This window comes from Plecotus auritus (assembly GCF_963455305.1).
Source record: "Plecotus auritus genome assembly, chromosome: 2".
Taxonomy (NCBI): Eukaryota; Metazoa; Chordata; class Mammalia; order Chiroptera; family Vespertilionidae; genus Plecotus; species Plecotus auritus.
This window is the reverse complement of record NC_137771.1, coordinates 190,482,095-190,496,351: the sequence shown is the minus strand read 5'-3', so window position 1 is coordinate 190,496,351 and position 14,257 is coordinate 190,482,095. Positions and strand designations below refer to the sequence as shown.

General features: G+C 38.8%; 1 long non-coding RNA gene across 2 annotated transcripts in view; it reads left to right on the top strand.

Moving 5' to 3' along the window:
* The window catches only part of LOC308242885, a 44,274-nt gene extending 31,183 nt beyond the window's left edge, over positions 1–13,091 (top strand). The window contains exons 4-6 of one of the 2 annotated variants that reach the window (XR_013960011.1): positions 6,065–6,113; positions 10,633–10,724; positions 11,743–13,091. This is a non-coding gene — a long non-coding RNA (uncharacterized lncRNA). Of the gene's footprint in view, positions 1–28; positions 2,532–6,064; positions 6,114–10,632; positions 10,725–11,742 lie in introns of those variants that run through there. The other variant, XR_013960012.1, reaches the window with a different exon arrangement.
* Positions 13,092–14,257: the final 1,166 nt, after the last annotated feature.

Sequence of the window (14,257 nt, the reverse complement as noted above, 5' to 3'; positions counted from 1 at the left end):
TTTTTAAATATATTTTTATTGATTTCAGAGAAGAAGGGAGAAGGAGAGAGAGATAGAAACATCAAAGATGAGAGAGAATCATTGATCTGCTTCCTGCATGCCGCACATTGTGGATCGAGCCCACAGCCTGGGAATTTGCCCTGATGGGGAATCGAACCGTGGCCACCTGGTTCATAGGTCGACACTCAAGCACTAAGCCATGCTGACCCAGCAGGAGAGCTATTTTATATTGCCTTAGATGTTTAGTATATGGTTCCACCAAAAACCTGCGAGTTGCCTGATGCTGACACTGGCATTAATGCAGGGAGACATGGTATTCCCCAGTAACCTAAGTTCATGCTTTTAGTTCATAGGGAAGATGGTGGGATAGATGGTTAGATAAGTAGCTAGATGATAGATAGATAGATGATAGATAGATAGATAGATAGATGATAAGTGGTAATGTATAAAAATGATATAGTCTAAATGTGAAGTTAACTTTAAAAATTATAGTAAGTGGAGACACAATTAGGCTTTAAATACATAATGAGAATTTTATTCAGAGCTATAATACTTACTAGTTTATAAGAACATTTTTATTGCATTTGTTCATTAATCCTCAGCACTGTGTGAAAAAGACCAAACTGTTCACATTTTACAATGGAAGGAAAACGGATGCCAACATGAAGAGCCTTGCTGACTCACAGGCTCTGGATGCACCAGTCAGGAATCAGTTCCTGTAGCACAGCTTCAAGTGCAGGCAACATCCCACTAAACTGCTGCGTCAGACATGCAGAATTCTTTACTACTGCTGGGTTTGTCCTTAGAATCCCCCAATCTCAGGGGGAAACTGTTTGGCTAAATAGTGAAACCCTAACTAAGAAATTACTGATAATTACCACCAACTTCTAAACCAAAAATACAGAGCCAAACAATCTGATTCTTTGCCTGTTTTGCAAATATGCAGAGGTTTCTAAACCTGGGTGATATTCTGAATCAGCTTCAGGGCTTTGGAGAAGTATAGATTTCTGGGCAACACCCAGACTTATGCATTATTTTGGTGGAAAGCCAAATAAATAAAATAATAGACATCTGTTTTCTCCAAAGAGTTCATACAGAAGGCCAATAGACCAAGGAAAAGGTGCTCAATGTCACTAATCATCAGAGAAATGCAAATTAAAACCACAAGGAAATATCACCTTACACCTGTCAGAATGGCTACCATCAATAAATCAACAAACAGCTAGTGTTGGTGATAATGTGGAGAAAAGGGAACCCGAGTGCACTGTTGGTGGGATTGCAAATTGATGCAGTCACTGTGGAGAACAGTATGGAGGTTCCTCAAAAAAATTAAAAATAGAACTACCTTATGACCCAGCAATTCCATTTCTGGTATTTATCTGAAGACATTTGGAACACTAATTTGAAAAGATATAGGCATCCCTATGTTCACTGCAGCATTATTTACAACAGCCAAGATATGGAAGAAACCTAAGTGTCCATTGATAGATGATTGGATAAAGCAGATGTAATCTCTAGTATATACAGTGGAATAGTATTTGGCCATAAAAGAAATGAAATCTTACCATTGTGACAACATGGATGGACCTAGAAGGTGTTATGATAAGTGGAATAAATCATTCAGAGAAAGACAAACACTATATAATTTCACTTATATGTAGAATCTAAAATACAAAATAAATGAACAAACAAAACAGAAAGAGACTCATAGACACGAAGAATAGATTGATAGTTGTCAGAGGGGAGAGGAGTTGGTAGGCTGGGTGAGAAAAGTGAAAGGATTGAGAAGTTCAAATTGGTAGTTACAAAATAGACATGGGGATGTAAAGTACAGCATAGGGAATCTATAATAATAAAAGAGAAAGATGGAAATTGACCGTACTTTTGTGACACCCACCAGCCAATCAGGATTGAGTATGCAAATTAACCCAACAAAAATGGTGAGTTAATTTGCATATATAGGCGCCCAGTGGCCAGGGGCAGGACGTTTGTGCCTGTGTATGCCATGGTGACAACGCAGGTGTTTCACACCTCCCCAGCCACTCTGGGCCTCTGGGCAGCATGGGAAGAAGGAAAGGCAGCTCCGGGCCAGAGCAAAGGCTGTGCTGGCAGCCAGGGTAAGGAAGGCCCATTCTGCACGAATCTTCATGCATCGGGCATCTAGTGTAATCAATAATATTGTAACAACTATGCATGACTTATTGTTCTGAAGGATTAGAAAGTACTACTAATAATATAGTTTTATTCAAACTGTTCAGAATGTGAATGTAATTTCTCCAAAATGTATATTAAAGCAAATGCAAGTGATGAAAAAATTCAAAAGATTTTTATGTTTTCAAAATACTTTTTTTTCAATAAAATATTTCAGATCTCAATTAAAATTAAAGTCAAAATATAAATCATACTTAATGTGTACTAGAAAGTTAGGTCAAAACAATTTTAACACCTAAATTTTTACATTTAATAAATTACAAAATTTAATCTTTTAAGATACCTTTATGAAAATAAAACTATTTGCAATTCTATATACCAATGTAATGAATCAGATCTCAATTCATATATGCATATATATGCACATTTAGAATAACATTAATTGTCTAATATTGTGAAAGGTTTTCAGCCACTATTTGTACCTGTTGCAAATACCATGGTTATTTGTCAGTAATTTCAGAAACATGAGTTGGAACACAAAGAGAGGATGGAAAATGGATATTTGGCACCACTTGGAATTTATTCTTCATTATGCAAGAATCTCCTGCATTCTCCTCTTCTGGGAGGAGGAATGGATTTGCCTTTCCTTCCTCCTGAGTGCTGCCCTCACTCAACCCTTCTTGGTCCTCTGAAGCCCTGGGTTCCTGTGTCTGCCACACAGCAATCATTCCTGGCATTCAGGCCCAACAGCTTTTTGTTTTGAGGCCAAGGGGAAGAGAAGTGGAGGAGCACCTGGGTTGAACCCGAGCATTTTTAGGTGTGGACTGGATCTTTAGGGTTACAGGTTGGTACAGTTCTGCTGTACTTGGCAGTTGCAGGGCTCCCTAAAGTGCGGGCTCAGAGCAGAGCCTCTCTCACCTGGACCTACACCCAGTAATGGAGAATAAAGAGAACAGTAACACAATGATTTTGACTTCATATACTTGTCAACTCCATATACTTGTGGCAGGCAGTCTGAAGTAACCACTCCTCCATTTCAGTGGAAGCTGCCTGTAATAGAACTGTAGGCTTGTTCCATCTGTCTGTCTTCTCTCACTACACTACGTCCTATGGCAAATATGTAGATATTCACTTTGAATATATGAGAGGAAGAAATCACATTCAATAATGCTTTTTTTCAGATAATTCACACTGCAGTTTGGAAACAAATACATTGTATTATTGTATATCATAGTAGTTCAACTCAGTTACTTTCATGACCCTTGATTTAAAAAGTTTATTAATTAGGCAGTGTGTTTTAATTAGCAATAACAACAAAGACTATAATAACAACAAAGACTGTCTCTTTCAAAGGTTCCCTGGCCCTTTAAATAAAAACCAAACCACTTTATTATTTTAAAGGGTTCTAAACAGAGAAAACTTGAAAAAAAAAAACTTCCTTTATTTAAGATACATTCAGATAACAATAATCTGAAAAGAAAGATTAAAGCCAGTTAATTATTCTCCCAGGTGCTTTACACAGTAAGTTCACTGGTTTGGGTTCAAAACCCTGGCTGGAGCTCATTTCTCTCAAGTCTTTCTCTCTTTTTTGAGAACTTCAAACTCCTAATTAAACAGTTTCCATTTTTGTAATAGTTACAGATGAGTCAGTGCTTAAGAGAATTGACTGATCTTAATTGGGAATCACATCTCCGAGAGGTCTTTCATTTTCACCTTCTTAAACGCTGCCGACTCACTGGGTGGCTCGGTCACCAATACATATAATGATTTAAAATGTCTAATAATGTTCCTAATTTGAGAAAGTTCAGAATGACTCAGAACCCAAATGTGTACTGAACATCAGCCATCACGTTCTAGCCTCCTGCTGACACACTGAGGGCAGAGGTTGAGACAGAAATGAAACCTGAAGTTAATATTGCTGTCATGCTGGTAGACAGAGATCAGGCAGAGCGAGTCCGCTCAGCTTGAACAGGAGGCGGGTCATAACTATTTGTTTGGCTGCTCCAGAGGCCAGCAGACTTATCCTATGTGGGGCCAAATCTTTGCGGGATCCCTTATGGTCCCCAAAGTTCAGGCCTTTTATTCTAGGAGATTGAAGAAATTATTTCACGGTATTGTGTGTGTCAATGACTTGAGCTGTCACAAAGCTAAGAGCCTGTGACATTATTGCCATAGCAATAGTCTGCAGCAAACCCACTGAATTTCTTCCAAATGTTGATTCCTAAGAATGCAAGCCAAGGAGGAACTACACAACCATTTGATACATTCCAAGAGGCAGCATGAGAGTGAAAAGTAGCAGAATGTACCACCAAAATATGCCACTTGGGCATAAGGATTATTTTGAGCTGAGGGCAATTGAGAAGAAGCAGATATAGGAAAAGCTCTTTGCCCTCTTCCTACTTGCCTAAAAGCAGAACATACATTTGTAAAGGTGCCCCCCTCCCCTCTCTTCCAGGAAGAAGGGAAGTAATCACTGGAGACAACCTAGAACCATATCAGCCCTAGAACAACACCAGAGTAATCTGCATAGCATGCCTGGCTAACACCAGCCCACATCTATCATTAGTTTCCCAATATATTTGCCTTCCGGCAATTCACCATTCCTAGAAATTCAAAGTCCTTTTCCTTGGTCTCCACACTTCTCTAAATAATTGTTCTTTTGTTAAGATGCTATTTAAACTCAAATTCTAACCACCTTTTGCTAAGTGCTCCCGTGTGTGTACAATGGGCATGTTCAGAAACTTCTGTGCTTTTTACTCTTATTAATCTGTCTTTTGTTAGTCTACTTGATAGGACATGAGAATATTGGAGGGGTGATGGAAATCTTTGAAATTCTATTTATCTTAGGCTATCTTCAGGGCCTTCTAATGTATAATCAGGGTGAAGAAAATCACTAGTAGGATCCTTGTATTTTAGATCTAGAAAGAAAGAAGTAGGTGTTTTCCTATCTTCTTTGAGAAATGTGGGAGTGTTGTTTTAGGAAATAAAATCTATATATGTATTTATTAGGCTACTAATTGTTTTTCTCAATAATTAGCCTTATTTTTGGAAGGAATTTCTCTAGTGGTTGTCTATAGGTGTTTGCATTTGGACACTCTCACAGCCTATCTATCTGTGGGTATGTGCCTAAGAGGGAATTGGGGAGAAGCAGTTACCAGGCTAGCCTGGGACCAGAAATCCCTACTTATTGAAGCTGAGATTTTACTACTTTAATTTTCAATCAGGAAAATCAGGACTTGAAGAGATTGAAGGCTTTTGCAAAGGCACATATCTATATATCTCTATATATAAAAGGCTAATATGCAAAGTGTCCCCCTGAGAGTTTGACCAGGAGAACAGGAGTTCAATCACTCACTATGATGTGTGCTGACCACCAGGGGGTGGTGTGGAATGAAGGAAGGCCCTGACCAGCAGCCAGAAGACCCCAATCGGCCTTGATTGCTGGCCAGGCCTATGGACCTTACCTGTGCATGAATTTCACGCACCAGGCCTCTAGTATGTATCATAAAAGAGTCACTACACCTGTTAAAAACTCAGCTTTTAACCTTTACCTTCTGGGGAAATGATCTGTATTTTGTGCAATCTATTTTTATTTCTTTAGAATCACTGTTACATCATTTTAACTTGAGGGGGAAAGTAAGTGCTCCAGTCTAAATTACGTAGTTTTTACAGAGCTGGTTAAATTTCTGTAAGGGTAAGGGGTATTTGAATGGTGAAGCCCTACATGCACTTTGTAGGGTAGTTTTTAACAAAAGAGGAAAAGGTTGGGTTTGAATCTAGTACAAAAGTTCAGGGTATTAAGACTTGAGATTTCATAACCTGGGGTCAGAACTGAGCTATTCTAAGTCTTCAAATCTGAGAGACAGAATTTTAAAAGAACTATGTTTATTTTTTCTATTTTTTACTTTTTAAGGTCCCTGATAGAAAAATGAAGCCATCTTTCATGGTCTCCTTCACTATTGGTAAGCCCTGTTTAAAGAATGAGTATATTTGTTTTACTGAACTATAAATTGGTATATTTAATTAATTCTTAATTATCAGTGGTTACAGGGAAAGGGGAAAATTAAGGCAATAAAATGATAATCACTTTAGCCATGGAAAAAAAATCAAACTATTCTCTACTTTCCTGGTTCCTTAAGCCAGACCTATTTATGTGCACAGCTTGCTAGTTCCTGACTTTACAATCACTCAAACATTTTTTATTTTTTTACTTATGATTTCTTTTCTTCCGACTTGTGTCTTTCTGACCCTGACATTTGACTTTATCATTTACTCTTAGATTTCAACTTCTGATCTCACGATGTTAAATGATCTTTCTGCCTCTTTTGTCACCCTGGACCTTGACACTGTTGCACAGTTTTTACTTACTATATTTATTTCTAAAGATTTAGTGTCTCTTATTTTCTTAGCGAGGGTTTCAGACTCCACTTCTGATTACAACAGATCATAACAAAGTGGTAGCCTGACTTGGCCAGTTTTAGCTACTCTTAAAAGATGTAAGTGAGGAGATAGTCATTACTGACTAGATTAATAAAAGGGATCTGAGTTTTATCACTTTTCTTTATTATTATGTATTCCTTTATTATTTCACTCATAACAGTCAAAATATAGTGGGTGAGAATACATGATTTAGAAAACAACTATATGGATAATAGCTACATTGAGTAATGGACTATATTCTATCTCATATTTATAGAGATAAATCCTAGGCTAACATCAGTGCTAAAATTAAAGTCACAATTTTAGAATTAAAAGGGATTTTAGTGATTCCATGACATAGGCTAGTATTTGGTACAGGAGAGTTCTTTGAGGTCTCCCTCCCACTAAGGGGCTACTACAGGAAGTCAGGGTAGGTGAAAGATAGATGAGTAAATGAAGGGTGAGCTAGGAAAGGGACTTCACCCCATTTCAATCTTAGCATCTCAGCCATTACCTGTTTTGCCTATATAAGTTCCAAAAAGGATTTTTGTTTGAACAAATGCTACTGCAAATTAAAAATGTTGATGACTATGGATCTGGTTCAGTCTATCATAACTCCACTTGAGGAAACAGAAGCCCAAAGAAGTTAAGTGGGTAAGATCACAAGAAAGCCTAAGTCTTTCGGCTCCTAGGCCAGTACTCTTTCCACTGACCCACAAATGGCATTGTATCACAAGCAATGAAATAATGGCAGTTACGATCCTCCTACTGCACTGAGTAACTTAATAAATAACAATATGTGGATTTCATATTAACAAATTGTTAAACAAATTTTCTAATTTCACATTCATATATATAAGAAGCCTATAGTATTTTTGGCAATTCTCAGAAATGAATGAACATTTCACTGTTTTGTATTCCATAAGAATTTAGATGCAAGGTGAAGAGAATACTAAGATAAATAAAATGTGTTCCCAGACCTTAAGAAGCTCATTTTTTAATGATAGAGTCTATTTTGGAAAAGCCCAGAATCATAGACACTCAAGACTGAAAGCTGCTTAATATAATTTGTTCAATTTAACCAACAAATATTGTTGCATGAATAAATGAATGATGTTGCCACACAATATTTCCATTTAATTATCTAGGAATTGATGACTCTTTTTATACTTGTCTACAATGCATTAGACATCCTATCTAAAAAAGAGGGAATATGCAAATTGACCATCACTCTGTCACAAAGATGGTGGTGCCCATAGCCACAAGATGGCGGCGCCCAGTCCTCTCAGCTCCGCTGGAGTCCCCCAGTCCTGGGGGGGGTGGCCACTGAGAGTGGGCAGCGTGAGTGGCCTGGTGGAATGCTTGCTTCATCGCTGTGGAGGGCCTCTGGCTTGGGAGGGCAGGTGGGGGCCATGAGGCTGGCAGGGGAGGGCAGTTGGGGGCCATGAGGCCAGCAGAGGAGGGCATTTGGGGTGATCAGGCCAGCGGGGGGAGGCAGTTGTGGGCAAGCAGACCAGCAGGGCGGGGGTAGTTGGAGGCAAGCAGGCTGGCAGGCAGAGTGGTTAGGGGCGACCGGGCAGGCAGGCAGGTGAGCGGTTAGGAGCCAGTGGTCCCTGATTGCGAGAGGGATGTCCGACTGCCAGTTCAGGCCCGATCCCACAGGGACATCCCCCGGCAGTCAGACATCCCCTGAGGGGTCCCAGATTGGAGAGGGTGCAGGCTGGGCTAAGTGACACACCCCATGCATGAATTTCATGCACCAGACCACTAGTAACATTATAAAAATAAAATTATGAGGGTATTAGGAAGTAATTTTATACATTTCATTATTAGAAATTATCATTTTTTTCTCTAATTTCTTAAAATATTTATGAAAAACAGCATTTAATAATCTCTAAATTGCATCTCATATTTCCAAATATATGAAAACCTAATATTGAGTCAGTTGCTATTGATAATTAATTTATGTAATTAATTCATAAGTACAATGAATTGTCATAGTAAAAATTTGGTATGTATTTATATATATTTTCATGAGCATTTCTATTATATTAATTCCTTTACTAATTTAACAAAGAACTGACTGAGATTTTGCTATTTCCCAGACACTGTGCTAGGAATAAGGTCTCTTCTCAGTCCCCTTAAGGAACTTACAGCCTAGTAACAGACAGGTTCTTCTGTCTTATGTTTTATTCTCAGATAAAATAATGATTGTGCTTGAAGAAAAAGATGGTATCAACAAATTATAAATGTATAAATATATAATGAAAGAAAACACTCTCATTATAAAGCAAACACATCTATTTCAGAATAAAATACAACTTGAATTCCTTTTGAATTTGCAGAGAAAATAAGCTCTTTTGCTGTACAAACATATGGGGATAAACCCTATAAACTAATATAAGAGCTATAAAGATCCATTAAAATAACGATTTTTTTAAAATGAAATCATATTTTGGATAGATTTACCAGCCACCCAGCTAAAGGTAGGAGTAACAGAATCTCTATAACTCATAAAATCAACATATTTCCCTTCTAGTGAAAGTGGCAAAGGAAGCATTATTGACTCATTTGCAACTTTATACATAATAATTTCTGTTTTGATATCTGCTCTTTCTCACCTCCCTAATGTCACATCATCTAGTTTGCCTCAAGGTAATCATGCAAAGGAGGCCACTTTTGGGGAGTTATCAAGCCTCCAGTGAAGGGAATCAAACTCATCAAAGGAAAGGAAGTGATGCATTGAATTGTTTCATAATAACATTCATTTCTCAGTGACCTTCCACCACGCAATCTGATTAAGAAAAAAATCAGCACAATGTGCAACTCTCTTAGTGAGTGTAAGCAGAAAAAAGAAATGAGGTGTTATCAGAGAGGTTTTCCACATGTTGTCACCTGGCTAGAGATTTAGGTCACAGCAGTTGAAATCATACCGAGCCTTGGTGCCCTGCGCCTATTAAACACCAGTTAGTGTGTAGATGTGTCCTCAGCTGGCAGGCGAGAAGGTCTAAAGTTCAGATTGTTTCAAGAAGTCATAATGAAGCCACAAGAGCCATGTTCTTTATGAGAGAAATGTCAGCTCTTGGAAAGTCTCTTAAACTGTAAAGGACACTTCATTACCTAGAAGAACTGACTTAATATACTTTGCAAATGACTTCATAACATTCAATTTTTGAGAATCATTTCCATTCTTTTATTCGCAGTACATAGGGAAATTAGCTAAAATATTTATCTTTGCTTCTCTCTAAGTTTTATAGCACTACTCAAAAACTAATTAGACTCTGGCAATTAAATCCTGCATATATGCTTCTCTTTTTTCCCCTCTCAAGGTTTACTTGTTATGCAACTTTCTCTATAGCACAGAGTGGCCTACTTAAAGGATTTTAGTTTAGATTTTTTTTTTTTGTCAAGCATATTTACTTTTTCTATGTATATCTGACAGGTGCTTAGGAAAATAAAAAATGGAGGAAGCCAATCACTAAAATCAGTAAGCATTTAATAAAATATGATTCAAAGTAGGAGGAAAATTTATCATTTCAGGTCACTAGGCAGGTAGGAGTCCTCTTACAGATGTCTCATAACACTTTGATCTACCCGAAAATGCAAGGACTGCTATGGGGCAAGTTCAAGTATAATATTCATGTATAATATGAATCTGTAAATTTAGGGAAAATATGTTTACCCCCCTCCAAGGAGTTTTAAACTGTGTATGTCTTCATGACTTGCTCCCTTTATCATTTTCCCCTTTGGAATTACTTGTTTTGGTTGTGGCTGCCTCTTTTGTGTTGTGGATGGCTCTTGGGCTACTTCCCAAAGTGGGCTACCTTCCTGGTCTAGCAAGACTCAATGGTGCGTAAGTTAGTTTAACTCTGCTCTTAGCCCAGAGATATAATGGTTTCTTTCCTTTAACAATTTTTACCTCCAGGGGATTCCCTATGGCCACCTGAGTGGCAAGATCATGAGGGTAATGATTAGGATGTGAGTCTGTTATAAATCTTCCAAGGAGTCTTTTTGTTTGTTTTATCTGGGTTTTAGACTAAAGGCTAAATATTTTCTCTGTAGCTTGCAAGTGATTTGGTCTATCTCACCAGACCTGGGAGATTCCACTGCAATGTTTGTGACCGCAGCCACATGAAGAGTGATATTTTGCAGTGGTGAGTATTCTATTCAAATTTTCCTCAAGATTGTGGTGGTAGGAAGATACTTGCTAAATATTGAAGACCTGGAATACCAAACATCTCTATTTCTTCAGAAAAATAGAAGAAATAAAATGAACCTAATTTCTCCTACTTCAAAATAAATGGAAACAATGAAAAAAACATTTTATCATAAACAATACCAGGCAAATGCTTGATTACTCTTAGAGTTAGTGTATATCAGTGAGAGAAGTCTACTTGGTTATAAACATACACATAAAAATGTAGGAATTAGAGCTAAGATTCCTAGTGAAATGTATTAGGAAAAACAGAGAAGATATTGACCCTATTATCTGTACATTGACAACCAAGGCATAGACATAGCTGTATATAAGAATAAAAAAGGGCTGAGAAGTCAGAGCTAGAAATAGCCTCATGCTCAGATATTGTAAATTTTTATTTGTCCATTTAATCATTAATAAAACTAGAGGCCCAATGCACGAAATTCAGGCCCTTGCAGCCCCAGCTTCGTCCAGAAGGTTGTCCGGAAGGACATCCAGAAGGTTGTCTGGTCTAATTAGCATATTACCCTTTTATTATTATAAATATTTCAGTGCCTCTATTCCAAGGTACTAAATTGATCCTATGAATGATGTAAAAATACATCATACATGATTCAAGCAGTTACTCATGTATAAATGGAATAAAATATTTACAAATAACAAGACTACTATCTGGGTAATACAGATCAAGGACTGTGGAAAGAAGAAGGAATTTGAACTAGGCCCCTAAAAGCTGGATCAAATCGCTAATGGGCATGAACCTTAATGCACAGTTGGTGGGATTGTAAATTGTTGCAGCCACTATAGAAAACAGTATGGAGGTTCCTCAAAAAAATTAAAAATAGAGCTACCATATGACCCAGCAATTCCACTTCTGGGTATTTATTTGAAGAATTCAAAATACTGGTTTGAAAAGATATATGTACCCATATGTTCACTGCAGCATTATTTTTATTTATTTATTTATTTACTAGAGGCCCGATGCATGAAGATTCGTGCAAGAATGGGACTTCCTTCCCCTGGCTGCCGGCACCACCTTTGCTCCAGACCGGAGCCGCCTTTCTGCCTTTGCTCCAGCCTGGAGCTGCCTTTCCACCTTCCCATGCTGCCCAGAGGCCCAGAGCAGCTGGGGTGGTGTGGAACACCTGTGTTGTTTCCCTGTCCCCAGTCACTCGGTGCCTGCATATGCAAATTAACCCACCATCTTTGTTGGGTTAATTTGCATACTCACTCCTGATTGGCTGGTGGACGTCATGAAGGTACAGTCAATTTGCATCTTTCTCTTTTATTAGTGTAGATTTATTTATTTATTTATTTTAAAAATCTTTTTTTTGTTGAAAGTATTACAAATGTCCCCCTTTACCTCCATTGATCCCTTCTGCCCCCCCCCCCCCAACCCAAGCCTTCACCACCCTATTGTCTGTGTCCAGGGTTATGCATATATGTATACAAGTTCTTTGGTTGATCTCCTCCCACCAACCTACCCATCCCCACCTTCCCTCTGATGTTCAACAGTCTGTTCCATGCTTCTATGTCTCTGTATCTATTTTATTCATCAGTTTATTTTATTCATTAGATTCTACATATGAATGAGATCATGTGATACTTGTCTTTCTTTGTCTGGCTTATTTTGCTTAGCATAATACTCTCCAGGCCCCTCCATGCTGTCTTAAAGGATAAGAGATTCTTCTTTTTTACTGCTGCATAGTATTCCATGTGTAAATGTACCACAATTCCCCCCCCCACACACACACACACACACTCATTGCAGCATTACTTACAGTAGCTAGGATATGGGAGCAGCCTAGGTGTCCATAGATAGATGAATGGATAAAGAAGAAATGGTACATATATACAATGACTCAGGCATAAAAAGAATGAAATCTTGCCATTTGCTACAACATGGATGGACCTAGAGAGTGTTATACTAAGTGAAATAAGTAAGATAGAGAAAGACAAATACCACATTTCACTATATGTGGAATCTAAAAAACAAAACAAACCAGAAATAGACCTATATATACAGAAAACAAGCGGATGGTTGCTAAAGAGGAGGTGGGTGCGGAGATGAGTGATCTAACCACAGACGTGCACAAATTAAATAAAACATTATATAAATTACTTTCATTCTGCATGAAGGATAAACATAGCAAGCTAAGGGATAAAAAAGGGCAAAGAGAACTTGAATTTAACACATACTGGCAGTCCCACATAGAGAAGTTTTCACCAGACCGAAGCATAAATATAAGCTAATACATAGTGGTAGTTATTAAGTTAATATTATCATTTGATGATGATAACAGCTTTTTTTTTTTAAAGCTGCAAAGAAAAAAAGGGAAAAGGGAATTTAGTTAAAGAGAACACATATTTGTAAATGAATAGCATTAGAGAATTAAGCAGTTTTTAAAATTTAGGAATTTGGTTCTGTTTTGTTCTGTGTGGTAGGTAGGATTCTAACATGATCACCAAGATTCCTGCTCTCTGGGTGCATGCTCTATATTATCTTCTCCCTTGAGTTTAGATGGAGCTTGCAAATGCGATGATTGCCAGTACAATTCATTTTCCTACAATTGTAGAATTCATGATAGGTTGCTTCTTCAAAATCATCAGCTTTTGAAATTTAGGAATTTGGTTCTGTTTATAAACTCCATCAACACTCAAGGGAGAAGATAATGTAGAACATGTACCCAGAGAGCAGGAATCTTACAAATATGATGGCTGTCATTCTATGATTAGGTTACACTACATGAAAAAGACATTTTTGCAGATTTAATTAAGGTCCCTAATTAGTTAACTTTGAATTGATCAAAAGGGAGCTTATGTTAGGTGAGTCTGACATAATCAGGTGAGACCTTTTAAAGCAGGTCTTATAGTCAGACTAGGGGCCCAGTGCATGAATTCGTGCACCTTGGAAGGAACTGTGGGCCGCAAGGCAACGGTAGGCACAGGGGTGGATCTCGGCCCATCCTCCGCACCCAGCCCCTCTCACCATGGCCCCCGGTCCCCTGTCTGCCAGCAGCCCTGCTCCCACTGCCACCACTCCCACATGCTGATAGTGCTGGCCCCACTTACACCCATTGATAGTACGGAGTGACTGGGGCCAGCACCAGCAGTGGGTACGAGTGGGGCTGGTGCCATCAGCAGGTGTTAACAGTGGCTGCTGCCCCAATTGCCCTTCAGGAGCAGGGGGAGGAGGGGTGATCGAAGGCAACAGTCACTGCTCTTATCTGCTGATGGTGCCAAGCGATTGGGACTGGCGCTGAGTGCTGGCAGCGGGTGTGAGCGGTGGCTCCAGTGCTGGCTGCAGTTGTGAGTAGGGCTGGCACTGGCAGCAGGTGCGAGAGGTGGCTGCCAGCCCCAATCGCCCCTCAGGAGCAGAAGAAGGTGGAGAAGTCTTGAAGGGTGATCATGGCTGGCATACACCGCTCACACCCACTGACGGCACTGAGCAATCAGCGAGCAGAGGCTCTGGCATCAACAGCAGGTGTG